Genomic DNA, 27,357 nt, shown 5'->3' on the forward strand with positions numbered 1-27,357 from the left:
CATGGTGGCTCACAACCATCCGTAACGAGATCTGGCGCCCTCTTCTGGAGTGTCTGAAGACAGCTACAGTGTACTTACATATAATAATAAATAAATTAAAAAAAAAAAAAAGAAGGAACAAAGTATCCTCCTGTGTTAGTATGTGAGGCATTAATACAGTTTTTAGAAGGTGGATGCAGAGAGCTGCACACGGAAGTGCCAGCCACCCTCCCCGTCCGCTGCTCTCCAGCTCTCCCTACACCTGCCCACCTGTGCATCCTTCTCAGAACTTGCTCTTTTCCTTTTACTGTTTCTCTTGCACAAACTGTGCAGATAAATGGGTATCATCTTTCTTGTTGCTTTTAAATATAACCAATGTGTTTATTTTTTAGATAAAGTATTTTTATTATTTATTTTCCTTTTATTAAAAATATATTTTTTCCTCACACAACATCTCTCTTCCTCCTGGTCTCTCCCCACTTCCCCTCCCATCCAGATCCACCCCTTTCTGTCTCTCATTAGAAAAGAACAGGTCTCTAAGTATAATTATGAAGTATAAAAAAATAAAATTTACTAAGATAAAACAACTATCACACAGGGTTGGACAAGACAAACTGAAGGAGAACAGCCCAAGAATCGGAGACCCACACTTGCCTTTTACTAAATACACTTAGGTTTCCTGCTGTGCTGTGCTTATTGGACAGCGGAATTATTCCCTAGTAACCGAAGAGGGCTGTGTGCTTCAGACCCTGTGCCATTCCGCTGTGTAGTTATTGTGTATTTATCTTTTGGGGACAGGTCTCGCTTTGGCTCTCACTGGCTTGGAACTCATTGTGTAGACCAGAGTGGCCTTGACCTCACAGTGTTCTACTGGCTTCTTCTGCTGCTTCTAGGAATAAAGGCAGATGCCACCCAGCCTGGCTCCAGTATGTAATTTATTCACTCTTCACTCAGCCAGTCTTCTGTGTGTCTATGTGAACATAGGCTGTTTCAGTTTGGGTTTTGCAGTCATGACTAGTGATGCAACAGAGCCTCATATTCTAATGCGGCTGAAGGCCCATAGTATTTCCACTTCCTATTTTGATATTGTGTAGGCACCTTGCACATTTCCTTTTTTTTAAATGAAGCCACTTTATCATCCATCTACCTATCTATCTATCTATCTATCTATCCATCCATCCATCAATCCATCTGAGATGGTTTCTCTGTATAGCCCTATCTGTCCTGGAACTTGCTCTGTAGCCAGGGCTGGCCTCACACTGCCTCCCTAGTGCTACAATTAAAGGCATATGCCACCATGGCACGGCTATTTATTTATTTTTAATTACCTGTGTCTGCATGTGATGCAGTGCTCTCAGAGGCCAGAAGAGGGGGCTCTGATCCCCTTGGACTGAAGTTACAGGCAGCTGTGAGCGGCCAGAACTCCACTCTGGAGTAGTACTTGCTCTTAACCTCTCTGTCTCTCCAGACCCACCCCGAATGTTCTCAGTGCCAATAAAAAACAAGGCATGAGAGAGATGAGTTAGTGATTAAAAGCTCTGCTCTATGCAGAAGACTGGGGTTCAGTTTTTAGCATCCAAGGATCCACATAGCATCTTACAACCTTCGTAACTCCAGTTCCAAAGGATCTGACACCTCTGAGCGCACCAGGCTCTCAGATGTGCGTGTGCGTACATCTGGGGAAAACACTTAGGTTTTACAGACACCATGACTGAGGCAACTCTTTATTTCTAATAGCCAGAAGCTGGAAAGAACCCAGATGTCTCTCAACAGAGGAATGGACTGAGAAACTGTGGTACATTTGCACAATGGAGTACTACTCAGCTATTAAAAACAATGAATTTATGAAATTCTTAGGCAAATGGATGGATCTGGAGGATATCATCCTAAGTGAGGTAACCCAATCACAAAAGAACATAGATGGTATGCACTCACTGATAAGTGGATATTATCTCACAAGCTCAGAATACCCAAGATACAATTCACAAACCACATGAAACTCGAGAAGGGATGTGCAGGGATGACACACTGGCCAAGAGCAATCACTGCTAAGTAAGGAGGACCTTCAACAGTTCCCACCATCCCCCGGTAGCTCACAATCATCAGTAAGTCCAGCTCCAGGGTTTCCAACACCTGCCTGTGGTCGCTGTGGGCACCACACTCATGTGATGTACAGACATACATGCAAGTCAAACACCTATACACATGAAATAAAAATACAGCTATCCAGTAAGCATTGTAAGGTGATACACATTAACAAGGATGGGCAGGTAAGAACTGCTGAAATGGAAACCCAACAGAAACAGCTGTCACAGCTGGAATTTCAAATGGCTGATGTAACTACACAGCAGGGCGGGGCACCAAACTGAGTGACTCTTCGGCTCATTTTCAGTACATATTCTCAGGCTGTAAGCATGAGAGCTACAGGATAACACTGAGCTCCAATACATGGGTGCAGCTCTTTAAACAACCCTAAATTGCCTGCTGTGTGTCCTAGGATTGAGCCAATCAATGTACAGAGTGTGGAAGAGAGGAGCCAGGCATATCACTGTCAGAGAGAACAGTTGCAAAGATGGAATGGAGGAGGAGACTGCCGGGATCCTCAGTGAGGTCTGGATAAGGAAAAACAAACATGGTCTCTGATGCACAGAGACCCAGGGAGCAGGGCTGTCCCAGTCCCATCCATTAAGAGCACTGATGGTTACTTTATGTTCCAGTTTCACCCTGCAACTGAGCACTAAGTGCTTGATGAAACATTATTCTGGGTTTCTGCGTGGGTATTTTGGGAAAACATTAACAATTAATTTGTACAGTAAGTGAGTTTGCTTCCCATAATGAGCAGGCCTCATGTAACCAGTTGAAATCCTGAATATTAAAAGGCATACACACACACACAAAATCCCTAAACCTAGTCAAGACCTCTTCTTCAGCAGATAGCCTTCAGACTTGCTCTACGAGGTTAGCCCTGCCTGCCTGAGTACCATGGAAGTATATCAGCACACTCTGAGAGCTAGCCCACACTCACTTGGAAGTTTCGAGCCTCCATAAATACACAGATCCAAATGATGAAACAGACTTGAACATGGATATTGTTTAGACACACATATCTCCTAATGGTTCTGTTTCTCTGGAGAACCCTGACTAATATATGGGCCAAAAGCAATTCTCTCTTGGTAACAATAATAAAAGTTCCCACATCCTGATTTCTAAATAACACTCCAAGTAAAGGATTCTTTAAAACACTAGTAGATTCCAAAGGTGGATAAGGCATGTATGGATGGCTGTGGTAAGCCTGCCAGAATGCAAATGCTAAAAAATTTATGAGCCCTTGTCAAAAGGACACTGAACAATCCAGGTAAGAATTATGGCTGTATGTTCAAACTTCTAAGTAAAAATATGAGAACTGAGATATTTACAGACTTGAAATATCACCTCACAGTGTAGACATTAGTTACAAATGGACCATCACCTGACAGTGGGGAAACCTGGCAGGCATCACCAGACACTCGTGATAGGTGCACATGAACACAGGACACTACAACAGCATAGGCCTCCTGATAAGACCTGCAGAATTGCAGCCAAAATTCACAGCCCAAATCTGACGCTGAGGAAGCATCCCACCAGCTCAGCAGTGGGCTCTGTTACCTAGTGAGTAGTCTTCCACAATGCCTGTGAAGCAAAGACTGAGAGTGCATTCTGATTTAAAATGGAAGAGGGTGGGATCAAGACACACTGAACATAAAACAGTGCTAAGAAAATAAGTTTTTCTCTTCCCCCCCTCAAATAATAATAAACAGCAAAATTTGAACAAAACCTTTCTGTTGTCTATAATTCCCTGATGTTTTATTATATTATAATTATATAAGAAAATTCTCATTTGTATTTTTGGGACAGTGGATACTAAAATATTTAGAAGTAAATGAATACAATATATACAAATCACTTTCAATGGCTCATGGAGAAATAATATTTCTTTATTGCTTTATGAAGAGTAAACGTGGGTTGAGTATGGTGGCACATGCCTATGACCCCCACTCAGGAGGCAGTGGCTGTGGCTATCCAAGATCCTGTCTCTAGACACCAAGGCCTGGGGTCTGGGAGGTGGCTCATTGCCCTTCCAGTGTGAGGTCCTGAGTTCAGATCTCCATGGGGCCAAGTGAAAGAACTGGAGAGACAAATGGCAGGGTGCTGCCAGGTTCCCCCTCCGAGTTCTGTTTAAGTCCCACAGTTTTGTCTCAAGATATATTCACAAAGTTGGGACACATTAGAGCTCCAGATCTCTGCAGGGGGCGGCTTGGTCCTACGGTATCACCAGGCAATTTTTCACTCATTAAAAAAAAAAAAATAAGGAAGAAGGCTCCGTGCACACACCTGTACTCCCAGCACTGAGGGGGACGAGACGGACAGACAGAAGCCTGGGCCTGCTGTCCATCCACACTCGCTCAATTAATAAGCTTCAGGTTCCATTGGGTCTCAAAAGGACCCAATGTTGCCACCTGGCCTCCACATACACACATATGTACAAGTACATGAAGACATGTGAGTGTGTGCATGGGCACAGGAACACACACACTCAAAACCTTGGCATGGGACAGTGAATTAAACAGACAGCTCTCAAAAGAAGAAATACTAATGGCCAATAAATAATTTTAAAAGGTTCTCCATCCTTAGCAATTAGGAAAATGCAAATTAACTCTACTCTGGGATTCTTTCTCGATCTTGTCAGAATCATCTCCATAAAGAATAAAATGACAGTAAATGGTGCTGAGGACACAGCACAGAGAACCTTAGCTGGTGGGGGTGTGCGCTCAAAGGACTCTACACCCTTGCAGAGTTGCTTGCATACCCATGCTCAGGGCTGTTCTATGTGCAATAGCAAGGAAACTGGGTCAGCTGAGATGTCCATCCACGGATGATTAAGGGGAATGTGACAGAAACACACAATGGCTATAATGAAATCTGAAATCTGCAGAAACATGGGTGAAACTGGTAATATATTATGTGAGGTGAACCATACTTCATTTTCTTTCTCACACACTAACCCCTAGCTTCTAGTGTGTGTGTGTACATGTCAAAGTATGTGTATAAGTGGGTATGTGTGTGGATAAGTGTGTGTGTATATAAGTGTGTGTGTGTGTATTAGTGGGTATGTATAAGTGAGTATGTGTATAAGTGGGTATGTGTGTGTATAATTGTGTGTGTGTGTATAAGTGGGTATGTGTGTGTATAAGTATGTGTATGTATATATAAGTGGGTGTTGGTGTGAATAGAGGTAAGGAGCCTTAGCAATGGGTCCTTGAGAGGTCAGAAAGGGACTTTAAGGGAGAGTTGTAGGGAAGGGAACAGAATAGAAGTAACAAAAAAGTAGGAAGGGGAGTTCTGGGGACTGAAGGGTACAACTGGAGACTGGGGAACAGGGTGATGGGGAGAGAACGAAGATGATTTACCAAAACTAAAAATGCATGAAAGTGCCATAAGTAAATCTGTGACTTTGTATGCTAACTAAAAACAAAAATGTAAAAACCAAAGACAAGGTCAGGAGATACAGCTCAGTAGCAGAGCACTGGCCCGGGATAGGCACAGCCCTGGGTGGAGCCCCAGTACAGAAAGCATTAAATGCAGGAGTGGAGCTGGTATTAGGAGACCATCAGGTAAAGACTATATGGAAATTCCTCGGATTCTTTTTGGTTGCCATTCGGTAACCTTAAATTATTTCAAGATGAAGGCAATTTCAGTAAAACTACAGTATTCAAGAGTTTTCCATATCACTCAATGGCACACATGCACATCCACACATATCATAAGACCTCATAGAAAAGTCCATGCCCGCCACAAACCACAGCTGCAGAGCCTACATCTCTATACCCATCCCCAGCACCACTGCCTGCTGACTGAACAGCCTCTGGTTGGCTTCCCGGATGCAAACTCTCCTCTCAGCCAATCTTCACACATCTGCAAAGCAAAGCTGTCCGCCTACTACCGTACCTAGTATGGAGTGGCCAAACCTCCACTGGACTGTGACAGACATTTCTGCAGGATCCTGACTCTGCCTTTTCAGCTGTATTCCTCTCATCAGCAACACCTCTATGTTTATGCCCTGGGCTCTGCTGCCATCTGGTAGCAACACTTTCTTTTACATGGCTTGGTTGGTCTGAGGAATCCCTACCTGGCTTTAAAGCCTTCCTTAGCTTTGCCATGGCTGTAGAGCATTCCGGACACAGGGTGGACAGGTGGCTTTGACTAATGTGAGCTTTCTCAGAGAACAGCTCACAGTACAGTCACTGGTTGAATTACTCAGAATATAAAAATGTCTCAAACAGTGTTAATATGAATAATAGTATGGACACATACACACAGTTGAGAGCACACAGTAAATAAAGGCATTAAGAAGTCCCATAATGTTTTGCTAAAAAATGAAGAAAGCTAAGAAAATCTTTTAAAACTTATAAGTTGAATACACATCTCCCCAAGGGAAACAGCATGTGTTTTCCCTAAGGAAGATAAAACAAAACAAGCCCTACACTTAATTGTTTAGCTGATGCAAATGTTACATTTTAATTTCTATAGTTGTATAGTGAAGGACACTGCCTTTGGGTTTCTATTACTGTGAAAGCTCTCTGGTCTCACACTCCATCACTGAGGAAAGTCAGGGCAGGGGCTCAAAGCAGGAACCTGGAGGCAGGAGCTGATTCAGCACCCATGGAAGGTGTTGCTTGCTGCCTTGCTCCTGTGGCTTGCTCAGCATGCTTTCTTATAGAACCCAGGATGACTTGCCCAGGATGGCATCACCCACAATTTGCTGGGCCCTCCCAATACAATCACTAATTAAGAAAATGTGCTATAGGCTTGTCCATGGAACAATCTGGTAGGGGTATTTTCTCAAGAGTTCACTCTTCCCAAATGATTTCAGCTCAAGTCAAGTTGACATAAAATTAGCCAGTACAAATACCATTGTCCATAGGCTTTAAAATCATGAGCTGAGATGGAAATTAACACTGCTAGTAAAATAACGTAAGAACCGAGTGCAGTGCTACTTTATATTTAAGGATAATAACCATCTTTTTGTCCAAGTGGTTTAAAAGACGTGACTCCCGACTTTAAATTCAATTCTATTAAAAACCTAATCAATCCTGAATCTTGCTGTCTTGGTTCTAAAACCAAACCCATTATGAATAATCTTGTATCAGAAAAGAAGTTAAAGGAAACATTATCAATTTTAGCTGTCCTTCTTTCTGCTGCATATAATACAGGAGAAAATGGAATTATTTCAGTCTTAAAGCAGACATTCTTTAGTTATTAGTGACACAGCAATCCAAGTTAAAACTTCTCTGGAAAAAAAAATCCTATAACACATAAATGTGAAAACCCCTGAGCACAGAGGTTGGCCTGCCCTGGGAGGACATTTCTCATGCTTGCCAACGACCTCTTTGCACTGCCTCTTCTGTGGCTCACAGGACTCGCCTCTGCCTACCCTGTCCTTCCTATGTATTCCTATCAGAGTCGGCATGGACATTTAGCATCCACTCAGTCAGTGCCTTTGCTTCAGCAGGGCAGGACCAAGCCCGCTCCACTTATCACTGTGTGGGCCAATCCCTCCCCACCCCAAGTCCTGAGCATTACAACACACAAGGAACCCAGTATGTATACAAAAAATAGCTGAGGTAATCTGAAGAAGTTTTTACTTTTTTATCATTTTTTTTTTGGGGGGGGGGGAAGGGAGACAGTGCATGGCCCAGTGCACAGGTAGAGGTCAAAAGACAACCTGTGGGAATCAGCCCTCCTCCCACTGTGTAGGTCTCACAAATGGAACCCGGGTTGAAGGGCTTACCTGATGTAAGTCTCCCTCTCCCTAGAGAAGCTGTTTAATGTTTAGTATCATAAGACTTTGCTTTTCGTAGAAATCATGAAAGTCTTTCTATTCTAGAACAAGTGTGGATAATTAGACCCCATATGCTAACACAGCAACAGGCCTCCTTCCAGTATCATGAAACATCAGACCCTCCCTCAGAGCTGAGGATCAGAGGCTGGCCAGTCTCCACACACCAAGACAAGAGTCCAGGAAGCTGGCAACATTACTCAGGCGACAAAAATGGAGATACAATCATAGCACAGAGATCTTGAAATGATACTGTAGACAGTATGTATCACTTAAAACATAGAAAAGGTTTAGGTTCCATAAAAACACACATTAAAGAAAACACAGCATCTACTCCATTTAAAAAACTAGAAGCCGACTGAGAACTTGACAGAGAGCCGGTTCTGTCTCCTGTCAGTCCACAAGCCTCCTGCAGAGGCTTGCAAGCCCCTCAGCCAAGGCTCCTGAAAAAAAAAAAAACAAAAAAACGGAGACCTGATGTTTGATGTACAACTAATTAGAGATAAGGTGGTATCATTTTATAATCCTGCACATGTCTTACTTATAGAGGTCATACACAAAGCCCTGAGCTAAACACGCATGCCCAAAATAATGAACTGGAACACCAACTCCTTCCTCTGAGGAAAGGCACCGTCCCAGAAGTTAATTGAATTCTTATCTGTCCTCCTATTTTTATCTCCATGTTCTCTATTAACTGGCCTCTTTTCTCTTTCCTCTTTCTTCCTGATTTGCCCCTCTTTTCTTAGGCTGAACCGCTTTTACAAGTAGCAGCCAAAGCTACCTGCATACAGTTCTGCCACAAGACCCTACAGTGTGCCACACTCAGTATCCATTACCAATGCCTGTTAACCTCTTGTCTGTACCTGGTTGAGATGCTTAGACTCTTAGTAGCTATACATGTTATTGTTTGGGCCAAAAGAAATTCTAAGTCAGATTAAGATTACCTTGGAGCTGGGCATGGTGCCACACATCTACGATCAGAGACAGGATAAGGCCTCTGGGCCACAGAGTGAGATAGAAGTTAGTCTAAGATACATGAAAAAATGGTCTTAAGAAAATAGAAGACTATGAATTTCAATGACACATGGTGATGTCTTGTGTAATTCAAGCAACCAGAAGGGTGAGGGATGAAGAACCCAAGTAGGAATTATCCTGGGCTAACAGCAAACTCCACTACAGCATGGGGCTAAAGGGTAAGCCTTGTCTCAAAATAACCAGCAAGCAAAATGATAGCAGACTTTGTTTAAATAATATATATGGAGACTGTTATTGTCTCTTTACTGTTCCTATACATACCTTTTTAAAAACTCAAAAGAATTAAAATTCTTTGGAAAAATTAGTATAGGATTTTATCATTTCTGAGTTGCCTTGGAAGCAAGTCTCTGGGCATGTCTGTAAGGGAATATTTAGATCAGGTTAAACTGAGAGGGACAGCCCACCCTCCACTCGGGCAGTGCCTTTCCCTGGGCTTGGGCCCCGGGCTGCATGCAAAGGGCAAGTGAGCAGGGTAGCAGCACTCCACACTCTGCTTTCTGACTGAGAGCAGCCTGGCCTCGGCCGCCATGACAGATGGCCTCTGGAGCTGTAAGCCAAAACTAGAAACCCTGCACTCCGTGTTTGTGACAGCTATTTTGTCAAAGGAGCAAGAGGATTAATATGGATATCTATTTTCATAAACTGTTGTTTTCTCTTTGCAAAACAAATACTGTTTCATATAATGCTTCCTACAACAAGGTTAAGTAAGCCATTTGCAGGAGGAGTGTCCTGGTTTCTTTTCCTGTTTCTGTAATAAAAATACTCTTACTGAAGCAACCTCACAGAGTTTTTAGCTCAGAGTTCAAGGTTGACAGCATGACAGAGAAGACAAGGGGGCAAGAGCAGGCAGCAGCGGGTCACACTGCATTCTCATCTGCAAACAGCAGGGCTCACGCACCTTGGGGTCACCCACAGGGGCAGCGCTTCCCTCTCAATGTATGCAATCAGGACAGTTAATCCCTGTAGACTTGCTCAGAAGTCTGTCTCCCAGGCAACCCTAGATTTTATCAATTTGACAATACTAACCATTACAACTCACAACAGAATTTTCAAAACAAACTATTAAGGCAAGAAACTTTAAAAGACAAACTTTGAGGCTGCGGATGGAAGCATCCCAAGACAGAAATTTTGAGCAGCAGAAACCACGGATGTTCACTCATACTTTAGCCAGACCCCACCTTAGAGTTATTGGGAGAGTTTTCAACAACTGTCAAAGCCAAGGACCCCTTTACATCAAGTGAACCAGAATCCAGGGCCTTGGGCCAGGGCACAGGATTTAATCCAAGGCCCCAAAGCTAGCCACGATGTGTTCAAAATTATTGACCAAGTCTAAGAACTAATGCATTAGAATAATAAGGTATTAATTGAGACTAGGACTTACTAGTATTACTATTCCTCGTCCTCGGTACAGCTGGAAGCACAGACATTTGGCTAACACAAGCATAAGACAGACAAAAGCCTGGTGGGGGCCATGAGACCCAGGAAGCAGCCTAACATGAGTTCTGTGGTGCTCCTGTTCCATCACTGCATCTCAGACTCAACAGTGAAAGGCTCTCAGCCTGGCAACACCAACAGTGCGGCTGAGCAACACAACCAAAGCCTCTGACCACACGCAGGAAAGGCTACAGAGAGTTTCACGTCCCCCATACCCCACATCCCCACCCTCCATAGAGCTGGAGTCCACACGAAGAGCACAGTAAAATTCCATCCGTCTGTACAGCAGCCTGGGCGCTAGGCACGGTGGAACACAGTGCAGTTATCAGAGATTGGAAGGCTGGGGAAAGACATCACTGAATCCAGGAATTACATGACCAGCCTGGCAACACAGTGAGGCCTGATCTCAAACCAAGAAACAAACAAACAAAACAAAAAGCCTCCAAAAATCAATTTTGAGCATGACTAAAACAAGTTTAAAAAACAAAGTTTCACCAAAGAAACAAAAGCTGCAAGAAAATGAAAGCTAGGCACAGTGGTCAATGCCCGCTGTGCCTGTAATCCACGAACTTAGACGGCCTGAGACAGGGGGATCAGACGCTTGAGGCCAACTGGCATACACAAGTTAAATAGACTAAATAGTAATGTTTCAAAAATACAGAGTCAAACAGTCATGAAAACAAGAGAAGCTAATGATGCAATAATAATAATAATAGCACTGAAAATTGAGGCTGGCTCATCACTCAGTATTGCACTACCGGGACAGGGGAGATTTCTCAGTGAGATGCTCGTGCACTACATAGAATTCTAACAGGAGGAAATCAGCCTGGTCTGAGAAGGGAGGGAAAGGGGGGGAGGGGCAGTGAAAATGTACAGGAGAACTCCAGCCGCTTTTGATCTGGCAAGAGCACATGCGCTCAGGATCAAGAAGTTAAGGGGGACCTGAAGAGGACAGAGCCCAAGACAGCTGCCACAGCGTAGTTACTCTTCTGAAAACCCAGGACAAAGAACACAGTCAAAGAAAAATGCGATCTTACCCGGTGTTCTGACAAACAATTCAAAAGACAGCAGGCCTCTCCTCAGACACCACAGTAGGCAGAAGGAGGCAGCACAATATTTTTCAAACGCTGAAGGAAAAAACAGAAAACAAAAAAGGTTGTCAACCCAAAACCCCAAAAACCTACACTCAACAAAAGTCTGTGGAGCTCATGGAAACACTTAGGAGCTGGGGAGATGAAGGAGGCTGAGAACTATGTCAACAATGAACAGTTTTAAAGAATGGGTCAGTGCAACTGGTGTTAGCGGAAAAGGGAACTGTACCTCAAGAGGAAGCAACATGGTACACAAAGGCACCGGTCAATATGCTTTTCTTGTCCTTGTGTCTGACAGCTAAAGCAAAATGGTTTTATGTACAGGAAATATTTTAAAGCATGGAGGGGCTGGGGGGGTCAGCAAAATCTTTAGGAGGCGGGACTTGGCTGGTGGAAGTAGAAGACCAGGGGTTTGAAGCTCACAGCCCGGGCTTCAGTTCCTGCACTCAGTGTCCTGGTGCCCAGGATGTGGAGAACTAGTGTGGGATGGCCTGCTGCCTGGAACTCCTTCCTCCAGGACCTGCCTGCCACAATGGAATCTTCCCTCCTCTAAGCTCTTCTGTCAGAACACAGCAAAGACTGAGAGGGGACCAAAGCTTCCTATCTCACCATACTGGTAAAATGGTAACAGTGTACTACTGGAAGTTACATGTTCTGATGCTGAACATTGACAGGACCTAGAATCACCTAAGAGACAAGTTTCTGGGAACTTTCTAGATTGATTTTACCGGAGTGAAAAACACACCCCTATATGTGGGCATCACCATCCTGGGGGCTGAGGTCCCGGCCGGAATGAAAGGACATGAACTAAGTGCCAGCCTTCACCCCTCTGTTTCCTGACTGCACAACACATACATTAGGCATACAAATCCAAATACCCTGAGCTAGACACAGACTGGCTCAGGAGCACGATCCAGCTACAGCTGCCTCGAACAAATGTAATCAACTAGCTACTCTACCAGGGGTGGAGCTCAGGGCCTCCAGCACACTAGGCAGTCACTCTCCCACTGACCCATAGGCTAGCCTCCTCATTTCTTCTTTTTAGTTTTAAGACAATATCTACGCCGGCCTTGAACTTACTCTGTGCCTCAGGCACAATTTGAAGTCAGGTTCTGCCTCAGCCTCATGAGTCAGTGAGATTATAACACACACCATCTATGCCAACATAAGCTCACTACAGAGTAACTACAGAGGCAGGTTGAAAATAAAAGAATTTTTTAAAAAATGTAAATTACAAAAAATCGTTACCAAAGGAATACAGAATGGCCTCTAATAATACATAAAGTTGACTCCAGAGCGAAGAAAATATCAGACAGAGAAGCACATTACTTAAAGTGTGCTAATTCATGAAGATACAGCATATATTTAACAGCAAAGCTGGAAACCATGGAGCAAAAACAGGACTGAAAAGGTCACCAACAAACACCTGGAGACTCAGCAGGCAGCTAGCTTCCTTCCATGTCTTCCTCTCCTCTCCCCCCCCCCACTCCACTTCCTCCACCTCTCTCCTCCTCTCCCTTTCCCCTCCCACCTCCCCCCATCCCTGTCACCCTGTCCTAGTCGCTTAAAAGTTCATAAAAGAGAAAATCAACAATAAAGAAGCCAACAGCTCTCAATCAAGCCGAAATTCCTAATCAACATTTATGGAACAATGTATTAAATAGTAGAATGTACCTGTCTTTCAAAATATCCATGGACCACATCCCAAGATGACCCCAGGCAAGCCCCAGTAAACTTGAAACAAAAGATCAGACTAAATGTCTTCTCTGATTACAATGAAACCAAGCTAGAAATCAGAAGCAACAGTAACAACAATGAAAGGGAAATAAATGTTCAACCGTTTCAAACCTAAGGAGCAGTTTCTAAATAACCTGCAGGAAGATGGTGACCAAAGGAAAGGGACAACGGTGAAATTCGTGGGATAACCTTGATGGCAGAAGTTGGCCTTGATCCAACTTTGAGCTTATGTATGATATAAGAATTGGGCTCCCATTAACAAATTCCACTGAGCACATTTCTTACTGGTTAAGTAGACACTTTATAGTTGAATGGGATAAAACACATTTTGGTTTTTTGCTTATTTGTTTAAGTTTACTCTGGTGTTGGGCTGTAGTTAGGTGGCAGAACACATATTTGTATACCCAAGGCCCTGAGTTCAGTCCTCAGCACTGCCATCTCAGTTCATCTATGATTTGAATCATTGAATCACGTGACCTAGTGATGACCATATATGGGTGGGTGTGTCACCAATGCTTCCCTCCAGCAGTCTGTGCTCCGTGATCAAATGTCACCAAAGCAACTGAGGTGCCATGCACGAGTCTGCACAACAGATATGCTGTGCATTGAGTGCTGTGTCTCCTCAAAAGTCCTAACCCTCCATGTGACCTCTGAGGCAATGGGCCACTTGTAATGACTAGGTCATGAGGACAGGACCAGCACCCTGCTGAGAGAGATGTCTAAATCCTCTGACACTGCTGATCTACACTCTAACCAGAGCCATCAAGAAAACAACAGAGGACCTCAAGTTCAAGGCCTACTTGGGCTACAAAGTGAGCTCAAGGCTAGCCTAGGCCACTTACTAAGGCTATCTCATGTTTTTTAAATGCAAAGAGGACCAGGGGCACAGATGGAGAGTACCTGACCTTGCATGTTTAAGACCCAGTACCACAAAAGAGGTGCCAAAAAGGGCCCTCCTGCCCTCCTTCACGAAGGGCCACAACAAGAAGATGCCATCTATGAATCACAGCAGACATCAAACATGACACTGATTTCAGACTTTCCTGCCTTTACAAGCATCAGAACTTCATCACTATTGCTTGCAACACCCCCAGAATACATGCTGAACAAACAAACTAGATATAAATAGCAGCCTGAACAAACAAAACAGATGTAAATCATACAAGTTTCTCTCCTACCAACATTCTTTTTTCTAAAATATCTGATCTCAAGGAAGTATTAGGAGAAAAAAACAAATATCTGCTTGGATGACTCACACTAAGATATGAGTAACTGCTGGGCTTGAATAGTTCCAAGGTACAAAAACAGCCTCACTCAAAGGACACTGTAATAGAAACTGTGTATGCAGAACAGAATCCAAGTTTGCTCATCTGCCTAAGTCAGCTGCCCCAGGGCCTACCACAGCCTACCGCCCAGTTTCTAGCCTGGTAGTTCTCAAGTATTTAGGATGTAAGTGGGATACAAATCCCAAATTACGAAGCACTGGCAGTACCTTCCTTCTTGTTATAAACCCAGATCCTGAAAGAGCTTTGCCGCCTTTCCCACAGGGGAGGTATATAGCACAGAGCTCTTGTCTGGATAAAGACAAGACGAGCCCCACCCACATTAGTAAAATCTGCACCTGTCTTCTCAACCACCATAAAGCTCACTCCGGGCTACTAAGTGCTCCAGGGCATCTGTGTAGACGATATCTCCAGTCCCCAGGAGTCTGCCCTTTCCGATTAAGTAGGACTGACTAAACTGTATTTTAAGGCAACTAAGAGAAATTCTGGCTTTTGGGTTCAGCTGGGTCTGATGAAGGAAACAGGTCTGCTTCCATCTGGCTGAGCCCCTAAGGCCTCAGACCAGACTCAGATTCCACTGAAGTGTTTATTTCCCGTCCTGATTCAACATCCCTTTCCTTTCCTCAGCATGGTGGTCACATTTGTAGCGACTCTTCTATCAGCTCTAAGCGCAGGTAATGTGTTCCTGGGTGCTGGGGTGTCCATCTTGTAAGGGTTAAGTAGGAGGCAGCACATGTGATGTGCTGGCTTTACCTCACAGATGCTCCAACACAAGAGACAGATTTCAGAAAGAGCAAAGGACTTCTGCTAATCCCAGCCAGCTGAGAACTAAGCGCCTTCCCCTCACTCTAACAAACAGCACGGACGCCCACTTGTCGAGAGACAAGGCTACTCTGGCTAGTGTTGGAGGTTGTCCTCTACTGGGCCCCGCTACTTGTGAGCACAGAGGGTGAGCTAGCAGGTATGGCAGGCAAGCAGAGGAGAACTGTGCCCTCAGCACCAGGCCGACACAGAGTTCCCCCAGACTTCTTTGGGAGGGATTTGCCTCCAGTGACCCAAAGGACCCACCACTAGACCGCAGTGCTCAAGGTTCCCACTTCCCCTCACAGCACCACGCTGGGCTCAGCTTCTGACACACGGGCCTTTGATAGACATGTTACAGCCAAACTTTTGCCCAGCAAGCCCAGGGCTGGAGAAGACAAAAGCAAAGACACCCAAACTGCAGCAAGCTGGGAAAACAGACTCTGCTCTTGTTTAAGCAGTGAGAAGAAGGGGAGGAAAGCAATGGAGCATGGCTGGGCAGAAGGCAGTTACTGAGGATGCTACGGAAGGATGCTACTCAACAGTAGAAGGTATCAGACCAAGTGCCGACTGGCAAGGGTGGTTGGTACCAGCTGGAGAACTCAATGGAGAAGGAGAACTTCTACAAGTCGCTGTTACTGCTAATCGTGGTTATATATACAAAGAGCTTTCATTTCATGCCTAATTATTATGCAAAATAATAAATCTGCATGTTATAAACTATGTCAGACTGATGTGTTTTGAGCTTTACTTTATATAACCACAAACTGTTCTTCCAGCCCTCTTCCTGGCAGCCTCCTTGGTCAATTACAAAGCTGCAAAAGCAGCAGGGCCACGCCCTTAAATCTCTAAGCATCCCTAGTCACCATGCTTGCCAGTTCAGGAGTCAGCAATATGGAATTCGAATGCTCAACGGGTATGTCCTACAGCTACAGTATTTTAGTCTTTCCGAAGTTACTCCTCACCTCAGCCGTTTCCTGTCACTTCCCAACTAATGAAGAACAAGGAGTTCTGAACAAGCAACATCCACACCAAAACTTTGCTTGTGTGTCTGAGATAGGATCTCACTGTATAGCCCAAGCTAGCCTTAACATAGGGTAACTCAGTGGCAATTCTCCTGTCTCAGTCTCCCAAGTGCTAGGATTATATGCATAAGCAAATCCTAAACTCTTAATACCTCGGTTTAAAAAGATACTCAAATTAATTCATAACAAAAGAAATTGCCAAAGGATAGACAAAAGTCAAATAATTTGTTTACACAATTAATGCTCTAACACTACTCTTCTCAGATATGCCTGGTCAATATGCAAACTAGTACCTGCATGGAGGGAAATTCAGCAGTATTCCAAAGAGAAGAAGTGCAAGTAGCAAGACTCTCATGAGCTAGTCTTGGTTGTCTACTTGACTACATCTAGAATCAACTAAAACACAAGCCATCTGTAACGGATTTTTCTTAACCAAGTTATGAAAAGCAAAACCCCATCTCACTCCAGACAGCACATTCTGGTGGCAGCCCACATAAAAGGACAGGAAAAAAAGGAGCCTGCTCCTTGCCTACTTGCTCTCACTCCTGATGGCAAGTTCCTCTCTCCTATTGCTGTGGTTCTCCTTCCACATCAGAACCAACGTTTTGGGGATTCTAATATAGACTGAAGACCAGCAGCTCTCCAGAACTCCTTCAGGTTTGTGAGTGTTGGACCGCTCAGACACCCAGTGCCATGAACGGAGTGACTATGAGACAGCCACGGTTGGGCTGCCCAGACTGCATCCTGTAATCCAATCTGAATTCATTCTATCAGCTCTGTTCCTTTAAAGAACTCTAACTAAGAGAGACCTGAAATCCAGTTTCTGGAAATATTCTGACAAGTACCTTTCCTCTCCATTATCTATGAAATAACAAAACAAAGCAAGCAAACAAACAAGAGGAACTGATTACGGTATTATTCTGACATCCAAAAACAGTACAAATTTTAATCCTTGTGAGCACTTAGGCAGCATCAGACTTGGGGCAGATGTTCCCCTAAGCTTCTCACACACTTTCCCATTTAGTCCCACCACAGCTACTGTGCGGTGGGCACCAGGAGCAAGAGCCAGACAAAGGTAAGGCAAGATCACGCTGCTGGGGCAGAGCTCGGGTTTGGACCTAGACGACCAAGCTCCCACATCTGCCCACTCAGCCACTATAACCTAGGAACTCACCCAAGTGTCTGGTACAAGGCAAGGCTTACATAAAGTAAGTGGAATGCTTACAGAAATATCAGAATTTGTAAGAGATACACCCATAATACAGCTGGGATGAGCAAAGTATCAGACACACATTTAGGGGTGTTCTCACTTCAAAAATATTAGGGTCATCCAAAACTACAAGGCCAAGCCAAAAGTAAAGTAGTGATGCACCGTATATCCTAGAGGGACCATAGGCCAGAAGGGGGGCAGTCGGTGGAAAAGGAGATGAGGCCTAAGTAAAGTCTGGAGTTTAGTCACCAGTAAGATGCCAATGTTGGTTTGGTTTTGACTTATCTACCACTGTCAGATAAGGTCAGAGGAGAGTGAAACTTAGTGAGGTACATGAGAGGAACCTTGTACAATGCAGAGGCTGGGGATACAGCCCAGTGTCCAAGCACTTACCACATGAGGCATGGCAAACACTTGTCTGCCATGAGGTGCTGAGTTTGACCCCTGCAGCAAACACACACACACACACACACACACACACACACACACACACACACAATCTTTCACGCACATACTCACACTTCTCACACATACACACACACATTTTTAAAAAAGACAATTGTAAGTGTGGCATACACTACTAGTCTCAGCTGTGTGGTAGTCTAAGGCAGGAAAATCATGTGAACCCAGTGTAGCTCATAGGCAACATGGCAAGGCTTATCTTAAAAAAAAAAAATATATATATATATATATATATATATATATATATATATATAAATAATCCACATGCAGCCCTCAGACCAATAATCTTAGTCCCTGGAAGTGGCGGCAGGAGGATCTGGAGTTTAGTCTCATCTTCAGCTCTACAGAGTCCCGGGCAAGCCTGGGCTACATGAGACCTTGTCTCCAAAGAAAGCAGCAAAAGAGGCAGGACAGGAGGAAAGGGGAGAGAAAAAATGTGGAGAGAGAGAGGAGGGAGGAGAGGAAGAGGGGAGAGGAGAGGTAAAGAGAGAAAATGGGCAGGGGGAGGAGAACAAAGCTCTTTGAGTTCTGGTATGAGGAAAAATAAACCAAGATTCAGACAGTGTGCGCGCTGCCCTGGAAGACAGTGTGGCAATAGGGTCTGAGGTGTCTTTAATGTGAAAAGGGTAAGAAAGCACACATGCAAAAAACAGATATCGCTGGAAGGGCGGGCACATGAACATTCTAAGACAGGCAGCTTCACACAAGACAGTGCTTAAGGAACAAGAATAAAGGTAAGTCTTCAGGAGTTTTCTTGCCTCAAATAAACTGAAGTCGAGGCATGCATTACCTATGCAAAGCAAAGCTAACTTGTATAACGAAAAGGACTTGGACTGACATAAACTGTGAATGTAATGTAGGGACTGGGAAAGCCAAGAAATCCAAATCCGGAGAGTGAAGGAAGCCCTGTCTCCTCTACTATGTGTTGAGACTCTTCCCACCAACACCACTTCTCCTTAAATGTCCTTGGATCCTAACTGCCTGCCAATCCAGCACACTGTCAGCTTCTTCTTCAAACTGGCCTCTCTCCCTGAAAAATCTAAACTTAAAAGCCACCCACCTATTGTGTTTTTAGCATGCCATGTATCTCATCTACACCAAGGACAGCAAGCACCAACGCTCATGCTGTCTGGATTCCCACCCATGACAATAAGCCCAGCTCAGAGCTCCTACCGCCACACAGACCCGTGGAGCAAGGCCTAGTTACTATCTCTGGCCCCGACCTATGAGTCTGTCTGCCTTCATGTACTCATGCCTTCACATCCATGGAGTTCATGTATTTATACCACATGCTACTCTGAAATGGATTAAGGACATAAATATACGTAAACTATTAAAACTGTAAAACAGGAAACCAAGGCTGGGGCTGAGACACAGGCTAGAGGTTGTTCAGCAGGAGGCCTACTGAGTCACCCTGAGGTGTTTCAAATCCAGCTTTGGCTTTTGGAGCCATCATAAGAGTTTGGAAACCCAGTCCACAGGGAGGACTTTGTGAAGGAGACTTCTTCTATGAAGCGCAGTGAACTCTACAGAACAACCGAGATAATGATGCACACTCACATCTTCAAAGGGTGCTATTGTCCCTGTCGGTGTTCCTCAGGAGAGACTGGTGACACTTTACCAAAGCCCAGGTCAGCACACTGATCTTACGAAGGACAGACATCAACTCTGACAGCCCTGTCAGTACACTTGGCATTCCCATCCCTTGCCTCCCACTTAAAGGATAAGCCCCCGGAAGACAAGTTCCACCCCTTCTCCCCAGACTCCCAGTGTGTTTGGCATTCTCCAGATATAAAAAATAAAAAAAGACTTGCTCGATGTCAGGGAAAATCTACATGGCGCAACTGAGCTCTGCCTGGCAGAAGTTCCCTCTAACCTAAACACTGCAATTTCACCCTCCTTAAGTAGAAGCTGAAGCCTCCAGACTTTCCCAAATCTTTTGTGGGATTATTAGGCATCAATTTCATTTGTGATCTTCCAATACCATTTCTAGTTTTGCATATCCCTAACTCAAAGCATGCCAAGATATCCAATCAATGAAGCTGAAAGAGAAGCATACACTCTAGCAACCCCTTTTAAAGGAAAAACAATATTACCATCTTTCGAGAATATAATCAATAGCTCTTTACAAACCAGCTGACAAGGCCAGACTCCTTTCTAAATGACTCTGCAAGGCCAGAGAAGACGGCGAATTCTAATGCAGATTCTCTCAACTTCTTTCCAAGAATCTGCATTTTCTGCAAATCTTGAACTTCAAGAGACTTGCGCTGCCTGGGTCTTAGCATGCATACACACCCCCACTGTCAGAGAGCACTGGGCTTCCTCCTGGGGCCTCTACCCCATGATCTCTACCTGAGCACACTGGAAATGGAAGGAGTACTAAGTAATAAATTATGTAGGTAAAACAATCATGGGCAAAACAAAGTACTGAGAAAAGAAAAGGCCACTCTCAAGCACAGACATTAGGACACATTAACAATTCTCTATCTGTATTTTATTCATGGAACTCATTAATAAATAAGCAGTCTCCTTCAACCCTAGATGCGCTGTTTGTACATCGGTATTCCAGTTTGCAGGACACTTAGCTCCCTACCCCCCACCCCAAAAAGGGGCAGGTGTAATGAATGAAGACCTGGCCAGGATGGGGAAGAGCTCAGCTCCTTTGCTGAGGATCTGAGCAAGTAGGTCAGTGGTTATCAAGTGTGACATAGTCTACATCTCTGACTTAGGCCTACAGGTCACTAATTTTTTGCAAAAAGAGAAAAAAAAAAAAAAAAAAAAAAGAGAGAGAAGAGAAAGTATTCAAATACCAACCAGAGGCCAGTCACTACAACAGTCGCCTTCCTCCTGACTAGCCTATATAACAGGTGGTGTCATCCCCTTTTGTGGAGAGAAGCTCACTTGTCTGAAGTCAAATAGATACCAGGTAACAGATGATAGATAACAACACAGGCTAACTAACCCAGGTCTCTGCACTCTACGACTTTCCTCTGCTTTCCTGCCTCAAAAGACTCAAGTGTTCGGAAAGACCGGCTGCCAAAATTAAATAGATAGCCTTGGAGTTTACAAATCCTTCCAACTCAGTGGAAGCCAGCCAAGCGCCATCACTCTGTCCCCTTAGGTTTGTTCTTCCTGAGCTAAAGCATAATCACAACAGCCACAGTAACAAATTAGATCTGAAAAGCACGTGACAGCTTATTACTAGAAAACTTTTTTTTTCTTCTTTACTTCCTATTTTTTCCGGGAGGCTGGGGTGAAGGTGGGGGACCTGCCAAGGTGTACTGGTGGAGGTCATGGACAGCTTGTGGGAACTGGTTCTCGCTCCACACCAGGTGGGTCTCAGGGATTGAAATCAGGACATCAGGCTTGCTACCAGGCACCTTCTCCCACTGGACACTCTTACCAGGCCCAGTTGTTTTCTTCATGAGAGAGGGTCTCATGTATGCCAAGCTGGCTTCAAACTCCCTCGACAGCCAAGAACAGGACTTCTGATCTTTAACCCTTCCCAAGGGCTGGTATTACAGGCATGTGCCCCCATTCCTGGTTTATATAGTGCAGGGGCTTGAAGAAGGGTGTCGCATGCGTTAGGCAAGCATTCTACCAACTACACTATACCTCCAGTCTTTTTCACTTTTATTAGATGCAACTACTTGGCTTTCTCATATGGTGACCCCATGTTTCATTTAACATTTCCAGACCCTGTGCACAGAAATTATCGGACTGTATGACCAGACAGTGGAATCAGAAGAATAAGAAGCCCACTTATGATTCACAGCCAGTAAACAGACATGTAGGGCTTACAGTATCATTCTCTATGAGAAAAGCCACTATGACCCTACATATACTGACTTAGTTAATCATCTACCTCTGTCAACTCATAAAGTGTAACAGAAAACAAGTGTGGGAATCTGATAGGACAGAAAGAAAGGGGAAAATCAGAAAGGTCATCTCAGGGTGATCCGTTCCCCACAGGTGTCAGGTGATAGCTAATGCATACCAACATGACAGTCATCTCTATCTGCCCCAGAGCTCAGAAACAGGGAAAGTGTCCCACTAATCTCTGAAGGCTCTGTTTAATCTGGACACCCAAATCCTGCAAGCACAAACTGAAAAGGGAACATAAACACTGTATTTACCACATGTGACTACAGATGCGGAAGTCGTAATATATTCAAGGGAAAAAGCAGAAGGATCCAAGTACTAGGATCCCATCGAGAAGAAAGCCTCCTGTGAATGCACTGTCCTGTCTGTGTGTAGTGGGTCATGGGGATGTGGGTACATGCACACATAAATGCAAAGATACAGGTACAGAAAATGGGAGCGGCCCTGCTTAGAGGGGTGGCTACTGGGGCGAGGGAAAATAAAGAGGCAAGAAGTGAGGGAAGACACTCCCAGGATTCTTTCAGTTTTTATAGCTAGTGTGTTCCGTGTTTGATAAATAAAAATACATATTAAAAGCAGAGCCTAATTATTCATTTCCTGCAGCTGCTCTAGTTAGGATAGCCAACACTAATTCTTTTTATTCACTCACACGCTCATTCACTCAATCAACAGAGACCCAGGGTCCAACTCCGGCAAGTGTCTACTGGGTAATGTAGAAACAAGCAGGCTGGACACCAGGTTCTTAAACAGACCACTTACTCGCGTAAGACATGGTAACGTGAGAGTTCAGTCAATTTCTAATTTTTATCTATGCCAGATTTTCTAAATCTCATTCTTCTTTTAAAAAATTATCTTTTTTTAATTAATAAATGTGTTTGTACTCATTTATTTGACAAATGCTAGTCCTTGCCTATGTGTCAGGTCAGGCACCACACTGCACAATGGACTTGTAATGAAAAATAAATACTATATGGGCCCCTCCTAGTGTCTACCGAGTTGGAAATTCTCCACATACTAGAATTTTAAGGAGTGAGTGCATAAAAGCTTCAAAGTGAAACTGCACCCTCCAAACTAAAATTTAATTTCAGTTTAACACAGAGAAATATGATTATTTTGGAAAACATCATTCAATTATTTTTAGCCCTAGAGGGAATAAATTATTGGGGAAATAGAAGCCACGGAATTTACAGGCTAACTGTCAGAAAGAATGAACAAGGGCTATAGGATCAAATAGGCATGAAGAACTAGATACTCTGTTTCCTCATCTAACACAAGGTAACCGTGACTTTCCTCCATTAGGATGGGAGAAACAATGTATCTTTAGAAACATAACAAAGTCTGGTAACAAAGCAGTAAGCTGTACACTTGCTTCCTTAAATCTGGTTTAAGTTTTCCCCCAATTTTGCCATTCATTAACCAAGCAAATGAAACATCTGCATGCCTCATCGAGCAGAAGAATGCAGGAAGAAGTCAAGTCAAAAGGCAGACTCTGTCCCTAAGAGTAAAATTTAAAAACAAGCAAATCATAGACTCTTTTGGCACCTGCCAGTAAACCTCGTAAAGTCTACCTACCTGCTAGAGCAATTTAGAGATTAAATATGAAAATACCCACACGGGCATAAACTATAAACATGCTTCAAAGAAAACATGCATATACTAATAGAAACATAAGGTGAAATGCAAATAAAAACCACATCACTTGACAGCCATTAGGACTGGCAGGGCTCATCAAATAAAACAAACATTAGCAGTGAAACTATGGAAAAGGGGAACCCTCGTGTCAGGGGTCAGGGGTGTGGCTCAGCTGGTAAAATGCCTGCATGTGTAAGATTCTGAGCATCAACACCAACACCACATCAAACATAAATTAACTGAAGAAAACAGAACCTTCACACATTAGTGGTGAGAATACCAGTGTACGGCAGCTACGGGAAACGGGAAATGGTTTAATGGTCCCTCAAAACTCTGTCTTCACCATGTGACCGGGAATTCCACACAGAGGTAAGAGAAATGAAAATATATACATAAAATATCTGAAGATGAGTATATACCACAGCATTACACAAAACAGTTGATGTAAAATGACCCAAACGCACATCCGCTGAATTAACAGATTTCGGTATATCCATACAGTGGAATATTATTCTGTTATAAAAATGGCATACTCTAATATAGACGAACACTGATGACAAGTTACGGAATTAAAGGCCACATAGGGCATGCCCAAAAAAGACAAATAACTCCACAGAGACAAGGAGCAGTTGTGCTTGCCTAGATTTGGCTGTGATGTTTACATAATCTCATGAAAATACAAAACTACAAAATCCTCCACTGTAAGAGTGACTTCTATGGCATGAGATAGATCCCAAACAAGCCTACTATAGAAATCTAAGTTTTTTCTCCTTTTATTTGAAATATCCTGCTTTTCTATTCTATAGGCCTCTGTTACTGTAATACAACACTGACCAACTCGGGGAGAAAGGGATTTATGTCACTTTACAAGGTCTAATCCACTAGCAATTCCCTTCCAGCAGGGTAACCAGGGCAGGAACTCGAGGCAGGAACGGAAGCAGAAGCTGCTTGCTTCCATGGCTTGCTCTGTTTGCTGTCTTAAGTAAGCCAAGACCACCAGCCCAGAAACAGCATCAGCCCCCAGTGGCCTGGGCCCTCCCACACGTATCATTGGTCAAGAAAATGCCCCCACAGACATACAGTACGACCATTTGATAGAGACAATTCCTTAAATAAGAGTCCCTCTTCCCAGGTAAGTCCAGTTAACAAAACTAACCAGCACACTAGTAAACGGCCTACTCCCACCCTACCCCCCAAGAGATTACTGTGTTTGCTTTCAAAAGCTAAAAAAAAGCTTTTGGAAATAAAAAACTACACATGAATGGTGTTTTTAATAAAGTGAACTTATTCTAAAGAAACTGTACAAATCTGCTATTATCTTGTTCCTTAAAAAAAAAAAAAAAAAAAAAAAAAAAAAAAAACTGTGTTTGTTCTAAGGGAATCATTAAAAAATACATATGTGTATACATATACATACATCAAAATGGGATTTTTTTTCTCAGCTACATTAGTGAGAGTGCCTGTTTATAATACCTTTAGGCACCTGCCAATCAACTGAAACCCAGGTAGACCCTACTTTCTGTCCTTGTATGTTCTGCAATCTGCTTCCATCACTGCATCCTAATCTCTTCCATGGACCAAGGCTCATTCACAGTGGTCAAAATGCTGGTAAACTTTAAAAGCATAGAGTAGGGCCAATGTTTAAGGTTAAATTGATCTGGGATGTCTGAATACATATTCAGCAAAATGATTTCCTGGAATTGGCGATATAAAAACAATCAATAGACATGTGCAAACGCTTAGTAATTCCTTTGGAGTTTTGTTGTGGTCATTGTTACAGGGTAAAGGCAGCCAGGCACCAAGTTCTAGCCACAAAAAGGTATTATGTATAAAGGCTTCCTGGTTCTAGAACAAAGAAAGTATTTTATTGCCTAAAGCAAAGGGAAGATATTTTCCTTCTATTTAGTATTGTTATACTAAAATAGCATACCAATGAAACCAGCTAGGTGTGACAAGTCCCAAGGTTTGTAAACAAAGATAACTGTTCTTTATTGTGATTTCTTCCTTGTTGGGGGTAAATCCACCCCTCCCCCCAAAAAAATAAAATAGAATTGATTCAACCAAAGAAAACCACAGGGATTTTCCAACATGGGGGGGTGGGTACCCTGAATGACAATTTTAATGTGAGAGCTTGTCAAACTGCTGGCAGGCATGGTGGGTTATGCTGGATACAGACAAAACCTAAAGACAGCTAGGACCTGTCAAACCGCAGCTGTCTAGTTATTCCCACAGCAGAATTCCCAACTTCTCTGGGTGAGGGCCATGTGTGAGAAGGTGTCAAAGCCTGGAGAGTCAAGGGGTTGTCAGTGTCTGTATTGCCCAGCCACAGACAGGGTGAATCCCACCATCCCCTCCAGAGCCGGGCAGACTGAGACTGTCCTTCTTTCTAAGGGACATTAGATATCTCAGGACCCCGCACCCTGGCCAAGTATCTCCGGCCTCCCTTTGTGGCCCTCTGTGACTGGAGGGCTATGACCCGCCCGCAGGCCCCGGAGAAGCCGAGCCCTACGGGCAACCCCGGAGCTCCGGCCCTGCAGCCCGCGTCCCGCACCGGCAGCTACCGGCACACACAAAGGAGCGGGCCGGGATGCGGGGGCGCGGGGGCTTGCCCGGGATGCTCGCACGCGGGGAGGGAGGGGAACCCCATGAATCCAGGCTGACACTCAAACCTGTTGCTGGATTCGGGGCCCGGGGACCCCGCCAGGGCGCGGGCGCAACGGGTGCGGGCCGAGGCCGAGGCGGCGGGAGCGGGGAGGGCCCGCGGGGCTCGCACCTCGGGCGCTTTGTCTGCGGCGGGCGCGGACCAGCCGGCGGCGTAGCGGGGTGGGGGGACCGCCGCCGCCCTCCCGTCCGCGCCACGCGCGTCCCTGTCCCGCGCGGCCTGCGCCCCCCGCCCCGCGCGGCCGCACTCACCTGGCTGGCGCGGGCCGGGCTGGCGGGCGTTGGGGACGACGCGGGGACGCCGGCGCGGCGGGCGGAGAGCTGGGCGAGGCGGGAGGGAGGCGGGCCGGGGGCGGAGCGGCCCGGGCGGCGGGCCCGCGGCAAATCGCTGCCCGGCCCTCCGTGCGTCAGGCTGGGGGGCGGCGGCGCGGGTGGCCTGGCCACCTCCCGGCACCCGCGGCCTGGCCCCGTCCGCGCGACCTCGCGTGCGCCCGTGGCGGCCGCGCGGAGACCCCGCCCGGCGCGGAAGGGGGCGGGGCACTTGGGATTGACGTCCTGTGGTCCCCACCCCGTAGAGCTTGACCGCGTGGGTGGTGGAAGCTACCCGGGCCGGGGGTCAGGAAGTGTGGCTGGAGTGGTCCTAACACTCTATTTGTTTTCTGCTGCTTCACCCATCTCCTACTTCCAGAGTCCCTGAGGTCTTCCCTAGTGTAGAGACCCCTGTGTGCTGGGATGCCTGTGGTACCATGAACACAGGGTTGTAAACTGGAGGGGCAAAAGCTCGTTGGGATTCCAGACTTTTGTTTGACTCTGGGGATCTTTCTATTGGATGATCCAAAATTCACAAACGGGGCTTTCTGATGATGACTACCTCAGTGTCCTCTTTATTATTTTATTGCACAAGTCACTTTTAGGTCATTTCCTGAATTCAGTTCAAAAGAGTCATCCGCACAAAACCACAATGGCCACATGGTCGCTATGCCTGGTCTTCCATAGGATGCACAAGGCCACCCCAGTATAACCCAGTTTTGTTAACAATCTCTCACCATTACAAATAAACACCCAACTTTCTCTGTTTAAGCTACTTGACTGAAAATAGAAGAGCGATTTCTTCCTGTTAATTCTAGGTGACCAATCTGTGTCTATTGTTACTACTTGGTCAAAGAAGCCACTCCTGAGAGCCATGGCTTTCTAGATTCACTTCTGCTTGAGTTCCATGTAACTGACAACCCTCCCCCAGCCCCCAAAC

The 27,357-nt window shown here is 44.8% G+C and overlaps 1 protein-coding gene across 2 annotated transcripts in view; it reads right to left on the reverse strand.

Annotated features, from left to right (window-relative positions):
* Positions 1 to 26,441, reverse strand: part of Sestd1 (SEC14 and spectrin domain containing 1) — a 95,956-nt gene extending 69,515 nt beyond the window's left edge. The window contains exons 1-2 of one of the 2 annotated variants that reach the window (XM_029472050.1): positions 26,361 to 26,441; positions 11,362 to 11,451 (exon numbers count right to left, since the gene is read on the reverse strand). The gene's annotated coding sequence lies outside the window, so the exon portion shown is untranslated. The remainder of the gene's footprint in view (positions 1 to 11,361; positions 11,452 to 26,360) is intronic. The other variant, XM_021150523.2, reaches the window with a different exon arrangement.
* Between the last annotated feature and the right edge of the window lie 916 nt (positions 26,442 to 27,357).

This window comes from Mus caroli, chromosome 2 (assembly GCF_900094665.2).
Source record: "Mus caroli chromosome 2, CAROLI_EIJ_v1.1, whole genome shotgun sequence".
In the NCBI taxonomy this organism is placed as follows: domain Eukaryota; kingdom Metazoa; phylum Chordata; class Mammalia; order Rodentia; family Muridae; genus Mus; species Mus caroli.